Genomic DNA, 9864 nt, shown 5'->3' on the forward strand with positions numbered 1-9864 from the left:
AAAGAACAAAACATGAATTTCAAGGTTTTAATCTCTTTAGCAACTCTGTAATTTCAAGACGTTTGAATCAAAATTCCAAGGAGAGATGCAAAGAGAGATTAAGACAAGAATTTAAAATTATATGATCTGAAAAAGCTAGAACCCAAAAATTAAAAAGTTTGGTGAAAAGTCTTATTTTTGTATGTTACCTTTAAGGACATGTAATGTAGATCCCTCTTAAAAGTCACAACATTTCAAAATTTCTGATAGTGTCCTTCCAAAAATATGACATTCCATATAAATCTACTGAAACCAGTGGGGTCAATGGCCCCATATGAATGGACTTGGATTCTCTGTCCTCCAAATTCGGTGCCTTTTCCGTGTCCTTCTGTTTGTATGGTCACGGTTAAGCCACGTCAATATTTTATATTACTATTTTTTTTTGTCTTATTATTTTTATAAAAAATAATATAAAATGTTAGCATGGATTAACCGTAACCACACAAAATAGGAGGGCACGGAGAAGGCACCGAAATGGGAGGGCAGAGAATCTAAGTCCCATATGAATTGAATTACTGACAAAGGGACATTAGTTTAATAGGCTAGAGATAAGGGTGTGGTTCTCCACTAATTGGCTTTAGACAGCGCGATCGTGAGGACGAGGCGAAACTCGTGGTGCTCTTGGTTTGGGTGGTGGTGGTAAAAAAATTTGTGCACCTTTTGCTAAAGGGGGCGAAAGGTGAGATTTAGAGTTAGCGGGAAAGAAAGACGAGGGAGTTTGACAGAGCTCCCCCCAATTCTGGGAGGAGAGATACGGGGAAGAGTGGAAGAGAAGGGAAAAAAAGAAGTTAAGTGGGGTGTGGGCCCCACGGCCACAAAAGTCCCACATAAAACATTAAAATATCATCTTCAGCTTGTTTTTTCTCAGTCTGTAATAATAAAGCAAACCGAAAAAAAGAAGTGAAAAAGACTTGAAAATTTTGAATTTTAACGATAAGAACAAAATAAAGGGTAAAGTGAATAGTATCAGGTTTGACTTTTTAGTGTAAAAATGTGGTTTTTCATTAAAATGAACAGTAGTACGGACTTTTCGTTAAAACTCCAAAAAAAAAAAATGCATTAGTCAAACTATAGTATATGTAAAACCAAAAAGTAAAACACCTAGAAGTGTATCTTAACATGTAAGATATAATCAAGTGTTGCAAATCGTGTCAATATCTTGTACTGGACAAAGCAAATATTTCTAGATTGATACATCGGAAGTACATGTAGACGTAGAACTCAACAGTAATGTTATGCGGCATCCTATCTCCTCCTTTGTTTAAGAAAACAATTGTTAGAACAACACTTGAACACATTTTATGAACTAAAAATTGCATTATGAACAGATGGAACAAAACTGAAATCCAAGTAAATAAAATGCTGGTATTGATTCTTCAATTATAGTAAACCTGTATGCGAATTGCAAATAAAACTATTGCATATGCGTTGTACATCAAGGATACCCGATGATTTAGTTGAGGGATGGGACTTCCATAGCTGTAAAAATCCACCAGTTAAAGTTGGAAAGCCTTTGTGAGTTGTTCGAATTTCAAGTACATGAGGTGTAACTGTGAAAGGATAACCAAATACGATGCCATTTAGCATTTACCAAAGTTTGAAAAAAAAAAAAGTAAATTCTTATTGCGGGTGCTTAACAGACATTACATGCATGGATTTCAAGTTTCAGAGGTTACTTAGATGTAGAGAGATATTGTCTTTATTTTGTACAGTGACTGTACTTGCTGTTAACAGAAACAATTTTATGCAACAGTGAAACTTCACATGGCTTGATTTTGGTGTACTGATGCATGTTTTTATTTTCAAGATAGCCTTCGTGTACCTCTCGGTCGCCGTCCTGTCCTTTCTTCAATATATTTCTGCATGAAAACTTCAGGGGTATTACATGCATTATGCCAAGGGTGTCGGCGGTGGTAATAGACTAATAGTCAAAATGTCGCTGGAGGAAGCTGGATGAGCTAACACTGACCGTGCTTGTATCTTGCAGTCCACGAGTACTACTATCTCCATGTCATGGGAGTATATACCACCCTTTGTCTATTGTTTCTCATCACGTGGCAGACCCAAGAGTTGTGTACACCGGTGATAGGTAAATTATGGTTGCTAGCTGTCAGTTTAAATGTTGATAAACCCAAAAGACAACAGCAGAAATACTTTGCATTTGGCTAGTCTACCATCATACAAAGGTTATCAACATTTTGAATTGGGATAGAAGGACCAACTTAAAGCTCTTGAACCGTAGGTGCGTGACAGCTCTTGACGTTGCAGGAGAAGTTTGCGAATTGTTGCATCACACCGTGGGGGTAAGCTTTTGTGTTCTATTGTTATCAAATTACTGATGGTAGTTATGACTATTACAATCGAAGGAAGGATCATAGTTCTATATTAGAAAATATGCCCGAACGTTGCTGCGGGAATTGAATATATTAGTCGCGATAGGCATGAATAATTTTCACACAAACTAACTTAAAAGATGGTGTAGTACCTAAAAACCAATGAAGTAAAACTTTGCTTGCTATATATGGATATGCATGCTATAAGAAAGCATTCATTTGTATATCGTATTGTGCCATCAGTATTATCCTCATAGTTTCAAGTGCTCAGCCTACTATATGGGGAAAAACACGGAGAAGGGAAAGCAAAACAGTAGAAGACATAATATTTGAGCATTTGGCTGGAATAGTAAGTTTATAAAAAAAATGCTAAACCGTCTCACAAATTCAATCGTTAAACATTACACTGTTACCTAAGATAAAGATAAAGTATATAGTTCGTGCACAAATCAAAACAAAGTGCTATCAAAGGAAAATGTTTAAGATGATGAAAATAAAGAACTGAACGCGGCAACCATATTTTCTATCGGTAACCAAACGAATAATTTAGAATGATACAAACCCAATTCTAGCTCATCTGGTTGCTCTCATCCTCAACTCTGTATTTCAAGGGCTCAGTAGCCATGTTTGCAGAAGTTGCCAAATAATCACCATCTGAAGATTGAGAATAACCCACATTGTTCACATCGCACAAAATTTTATAGAAACAGGGACAAATTAACATATTTAAAGTAAGCATTAAGATGTAAACATATTCAAAGGCAGAGTAGCTGATTGGATTCGTTTCATTTTTCAAATCCAATGAAAATAAAAAACGAAAAGGAATTAAAGAAAAGTAACAGTTTTAGTATTTCAAATTAGTGATTAATCAACCAGTTAGTCAGTCTCAATGATCTATCAATACCATAGACATCATACAGAAATTCAAGTAAACCCTGTAAACTATCAACTCCATCACTCTTCCACCATTCTTTCTAATTTACCTCTCCTTGGAGCTCTTTAATTACTAATTTATATACAGCAAATTGACCTGTCCATTTCAAATCAAATATACATGGGCAAAAAAGCAAAACCTAAACTCCCGCCACATAAATTAATCAATAATCAAAGGAAAATTCTCGAGACCAGAACAAATCCAATTGGATTTTCATGCGAGTGATTGTAATTGCCAAACAAAACACATATATTTAAGTGCCCAAAATTTAAGCTTTGCATCATAATCTATTCTTGTAACAAAAACAGTTTCTTAGCTATTGGTATTTTCTGTGGCATTCGATCAATAGTTGTACTTATATAGGAAAAAAAGTAAAATAGCTGAACACAAATGAAACAAAAACGGCTCAAATTATTAAGAAATCTAAGTTAGAGTTGTTAAAATTCACTTTCATGTTTACGATTCAAATTTCAACACATTTATTATTACATTTTACCAATCGTCACACATTGCTAATTGCCAAGATAGCAAGATAATGAATTCCATGAACGAAAAAAGAAATGACATGCAACTTCAACTTACCATGCCAAAGAAGCTCCATAAGAGTAGTGGCTTCCTCCTTACTGCATGTATCAAAAGCATTGCAACCGTAGATCCGGGAAATTATAAAAAAAACATCCAGTCAATAGACAATATAATAGTTGTGGGAAGGTGAGTACGCAACCAAGAATCTAAGATATACTTGACTTATGATTCCATTATAATTTCACACAAAAAAAAAGATCAAATTTTGATTGAAACATCAAACAAAACAATCTCATCGGTTACAGATTGGACCAACCAAATAAAGAATCTATTGATATGATTTTCAGCCTAACTATAAAGGAGTTTTATAACAGTGCAACCAACTTCATTTGAACCCAACTAAAAAGAAACTGATTGTATGTTATAAATTCCATGGGTAATTTGATTTTGTAGATTAAAAAGAGTCGAAGAATATTGAAAATTACTAAACCTCATCACAACATTGCATCAGCAAAGAATCAAATCCAAATGTAAATTGTAGAAGAGTGACAATTGCATAAAGAATATGATAATAGGAAGCATAAATGGGATATTGAGGATCTCAAGTAAATTACCCAACCAGCAACAATTTTTTCATGACATCTTAAAACACCAATTTTCGTCTTGAAAACATGACATTTAATGCACAAAAATTAACATCTAAGAGAGCGTTGCAATTCTTATCTTTAAAAGCATGAATGGTGAACTTAATAAAAGAATAAGAATTTGCAATGAACTAAATAAAAACACAATTTCTATAAACATTATTTGCACAAAAATTAACTGTATTGAGAACTCACCATCCCACTTCTCACGATGAAGTATGATGATAAAACCAATTGGTGGGTGCACTGAAATATATTCAGAGGCCTATTAAACGCGCGAACATCATACAGTGAATTGCACATAAAGTACAACATTATCAAGTATATCTCGAGGCGGCATTGGATAAGATCATTATAAAGTCTTCATCTCTGACACCAAGAGCACTCAACATCTCAAAATTCCTCATCTCCCTACCATTATATAGCAGCTGCTGCCACTGAAGCAGCACCCTTGTCTGCTCATACGCACTAAAAAACATATCACGCATTCGTTACACATTTCTCTATTAACTAATCAACTAACTGAATTTAAAATTAGCTTCCAAACCAAAAAAGTTCTAAACTTTTAATTCTGCAATCATATTTAGTTCTTCATCTCTTACTCTAAATCCCAATTACAGAAATATCTAAGCATTACTTCAATTTAATATTGTTTTCCCCCAAAACAGCACAATCCCACAAAAAAATTTAAAAAATAAAAAAACAACAGATCATGAATTAAATTAAACTTCTCACCTCCACCTCTAGCATAGCTTTCACATTCTCAACCTATCACAAAAAAATCAAATAAAATCAAATTCAAATTAAAAAAAGGAGATCTTCAACTTCCAAATTAATTGAAAGAACTATAAAATCAATAAAGGGTTTCTGTTGAAGTGAAAAGTAAGGGTTTTACAGTCTTGTGAGGATCGACGTTTAAGGAGAGGATTTGTTCGTCTCCGATCATCACTGTGAACTTCATCTTCTTCAATCCGTCGTAAAAAAAAACAACAATAAATTATGAATTAAATTAAACTTCTCACCTCCACCTCCAGCAGAGTTTCACATTCTCAACCTGCCGCAAAAAAAAAATAAAATCAAATTCAAGTAAAAATAAAAAAGAGAACTTGAATATAGCAACCCTACTCCCCCTCTTACAGTTTAATATGTAAGGAAGTTGTAATCCAATCATGTTAAATTCACCCTTTTAAACGCCACAATTTATCTAATAAAAAGAGAAATTGAAAGGAAAAAGAAAACCTAAAACGGAAAGTAGTGATTGAAAGCTCCCTCTACTGTCAGTTTTTGCCTAAACTCCATGAATTAATCGGAAACGAAAGAAAACTAAGAACTTAATTAATTGAGTGATTAAGAAAACATGGACTTGGTTAACTTGATACATGAAAGCTGAATTCATTGACAGATGCTTCACATACATCACGCATCCACTGTCTATTTCCAGAAAAAGGATACATTATCTGGATAACAGCACCTGGTAATGAATTGATACTCAAAAATCCCACAAAACCATCCACAAATACATATTTCACTATAAAGCATGAAAAGAGAAAGATTAAGGCTCAAAGGTACCTGTTGGGTGAAGTGTAGCGAATTTGAATGATGGCGCTAGGTAAAAGGACCTTGTTTCGGAAAGGAAGGATGCTGAGGTTAGTGGGAAGCTCCACCGATTCTACCATATTTGCAACTTGTAGTGAGAGGAAAGAAGAAGAAACAGAAAGGAGAGTCAGAGGAGGAGCTAGAGAACACAGGCATTACCATATAAGTGCCCTAAACCAAAAACAAAAAAACTTAACACAGAATTATGGATGTCATTGGAGACCATTTTAAATGAAACAAATAAATATGGGAAGCACTGATTGTCAAACTAACCTCTGAACGTTTGGATAACCCGAAGAACTTCCTTATGCACCACCATGTTCCTAAAAGCAGTCCCTTGACAACAATTCAAAGTGAAATAAATTGAATTCAACATAGAAACTTTTATAATGTCACATGTTTCCTAAAATTACTCGGCTACGTGTTCATAAAAGGGGAAACTTTTTCTGAAGTCCAAGAGCAATATCAAAGTGCTATTTGCCCCAATCCAAGAAGCAGAAATCGCACTAATACTAAATATCCACACAAAAATAACTTCATTTGAGCAATATCCCCCTAAATTTAGCATCCACTGTTTTCATACATTCATAAATTCATTGTTAACAACAAAATGTAATAAATAAATAAAATATAAAATAAGGTCCAAAATGGACTAACAGGACCCCTTGGATTCAAAATTTTTAACCAAAAATCAAATAATTTCAACAAAAACATGATATTTTGGATTTCCAATTTCATATCCTTTCAAGAAAAGATCAAAAAACTAAATTGTTAACATTCCCAAAAACTGAAAATCCAATCTTAGGGGAAATCCATGAGAGCCTGCAGTTGCATCGGTCAACATATATTCCTTACCTTAATTACACATCTAGAGCTATCAGCTATAACAAATCTTTTATCTCCAACCTTAAACATTACTCCCTTAATTAGTGCTTCTTTTCAGACCACAACATTGAATACGATTAATTAAGTGCTACAGCGGTGGTGATTTGTGAGGACCACTATACTATTAAATCGTACAATACAATTGTTGAGAATATCACGTTTAAGAATGGGAAAAATAGAATAAACTCCGGAAATTGAAAACAAATAACCAAGATAAATAACACCAAGAATTTACGTGGTTCGGCAATATGTGCCTACGTCCATGGGACAGCAACAACAATCTTTCACTATATCAATAATGAGTACAACCAATAATCTTGCCAAATCTCTAGAACTAGGATTTGACGAAAAACCTGAAAGAATAAGAACAAGAAATACACTATCTCTTTTCTTTTCTCTTGCACACACTTTACAATATTCTCTCACTCTAATCCCTAGAGTGGTATACAATTTATTGTTTTGCTCCCTCCTCAAAACTAGTACAATAACCCCTTTATATAGACATAATAAAGGTCTTCTTCAATAAGGATTATTAATCCTAATTGGAATCTAGATATGAATCCTACTCCAATTGAGAAACTAACTCCAATTGGGTAAACAACTCCAATTGGGAAAACAACTCCAATTGGGAAAACAATTTAATCATCTAAGACTTTTATTCCCAATAGACTTAGGACAACTTATCATGGGCTGGAAAAAACCCAACAACAATTTCAAGATCTAATTGCAACAACTTGAAATCATAGCAAGACGATCAATCGACGCAAGAAAGAGACCTTAGGAGCGGGGATCCTTTTTCCTTGAATATGAATCCGCATCATGTACCCAACTAAGATATAAATCCACATAAATCCACTTCTGGAAAGTACTAAAATACCGAAAACAAATATATATATATATATATACACACATATTATATACCAGTATGAATATGAGGGATTGGATGAGGAAGTCTAAATATACCAGTAATGACGAGTTCATGAGCTTGATACTGACGCCATGTTCTTGGGCTGCTTTCAGAACCTTTTCAGGTTCAACTGGATCCACAACTGCTGCTTTTTTGGTACTTTCGTCAATAATTCTAAACACCAATAACAATTGAATTTAGAAATGATCAATATTTAAGCATAATCAATTAATAAAACCCTAATTAGGATAATTAGAAATTGAGATGAAAAGGGTGGATACAGCCTTTCTGCTTATAAAAACATGCTATAAATTTGTTCCCCACTTAGAAATACAGGAAATAAGAGAATTTCAATCAAGTGGTCGCACGCGTATAACATTACCGGCATCCCATTCATGAAACCAAGGCTTATACACCCAAACTAAAAGGCAAAGCCCTTGAACGCATCTCCTGGGGCTAAAACCAACAGAAAAAAGTTAATACCTGATTATTCACATTTATTTATATATCATATACCACCACGTTAAACTCATTAAAAAATTGCCTATTTGGGAGAGAGAATGTAGCATTGAAATCATAAGATTGCTATATAACAGTGAAAATATGCCTACATTCCCCACCATTAAGTGCAACAAAATCTATGGTATTGGGTGTGAACTTACCCTTCGCTAGTGTAATGGGTGTTCTTGAGAAGTTGGAGCATTTGGAACAGTTCGGGAGCTTCTCTGGGAGGGGAAGCATGCTTGCAACGGGTGTATCAAAACCTCCTACATTAAATCAGTCGCAGGAAAACATTGCCAAGAAATGAAAATCAAACAAAATGGGCAACTCAGATGTTAAAAGAGAACACAATTATCTAAGATTCCAAACTCCTTCAAACACATACATTTTCTAGACTGAAAGAGAACTGATGCTTAGAAATCTGTACCATGTAATTGGGGCTGTACAGGGGCTCCATTTTGTACACCGCCGTGTTGCGCAGAAGCAATACTGGAATCCTTAGTGTTTATAGTGGCTACACTCGCTCTGGATTGTCCTGCATGTGCATTGTTATTATGCTACTTAAAATTGAATATTTGAAATAAAAATCATCAAACCCTAAAATTTCCAACAATCTCAAAAATTCCAAAACGCATTAAAAACCTCAATTTGAAATAGTAATCCAAAGCAATATAATTGCATAGATTGTTAAAAGCGAAGGAAAACTAATCAGGAACAAACCCTGCACAAAAACACATATGCAAATAAGTAGATACGACACACACACACACACACACACATTTATATATGCACCTACGGTTGGAGGAGATGGAAGGGCCGAGCCCACTGGGGCCAGTGCCCATAGGGTAAGCGCAGGTGAGTATCCCCTGTGAAAAATATGAAACCTCGTGAAAAGAGCGCATGTGGGAAAGAACGATATCAACGGACACCCCCGTCTCTCTTTCTCTCTCTCTGCAACGGACACCCCCGTCTCTATCTCTCTGCAATTGCAGAAATCCCTTGGGTTTCAGGAAGCAAATGGAAAATGAAGTGTTTTTCCATCCCCTACCCATACCCGTTCCTCCCTTACCCGTTCCCTTTACCCTTGCAGAAAATCCTCCCATCTCTCTCTCTCACCCTTGTCCCATCTCTCTGTCTGCAAATCACAGAAAAGAAACCCTAAACAAATCCATGCAATCCCTCACCTAAATCCTCCCACATCTCTCTCGGACACCCCCTATCTATCTCCTTGCAAACCCTAAACCAAATCTCCTAAATCCTATCTCGGACACCCCACAAACAGCCAAGAAGCCAAAGATATTAAAGCAATCTCTACATAATACTTTGGAACAATGAAGCAAACGGGGTACTTACTTGTTCCTTGTCCAAAATCGTTGGAGGGGCCGTACATTGTTATCAATTGTGGGTTTATCAAATCCTTCATGGCTTAGACTGCATGAAGAATTAGAAACAAAAAGATGAATAAATGTTGTAAATCATCATATAAATGTAACTGCATTT

This window comes from Malus sylvestris, chromosome 9 (genome assembly GCF_916048215.2).
Source record: "Malus sylvestris chromosome 9, drMalSylv7.2, whole genome shotgun sequence".
Classification (NCBI taxonomy): Eukaryota; Viridiplantae; Streptophyta; class Magnoliopsida; order Rosales; family Rosaceae; genus Malus; species Malus sylvestris.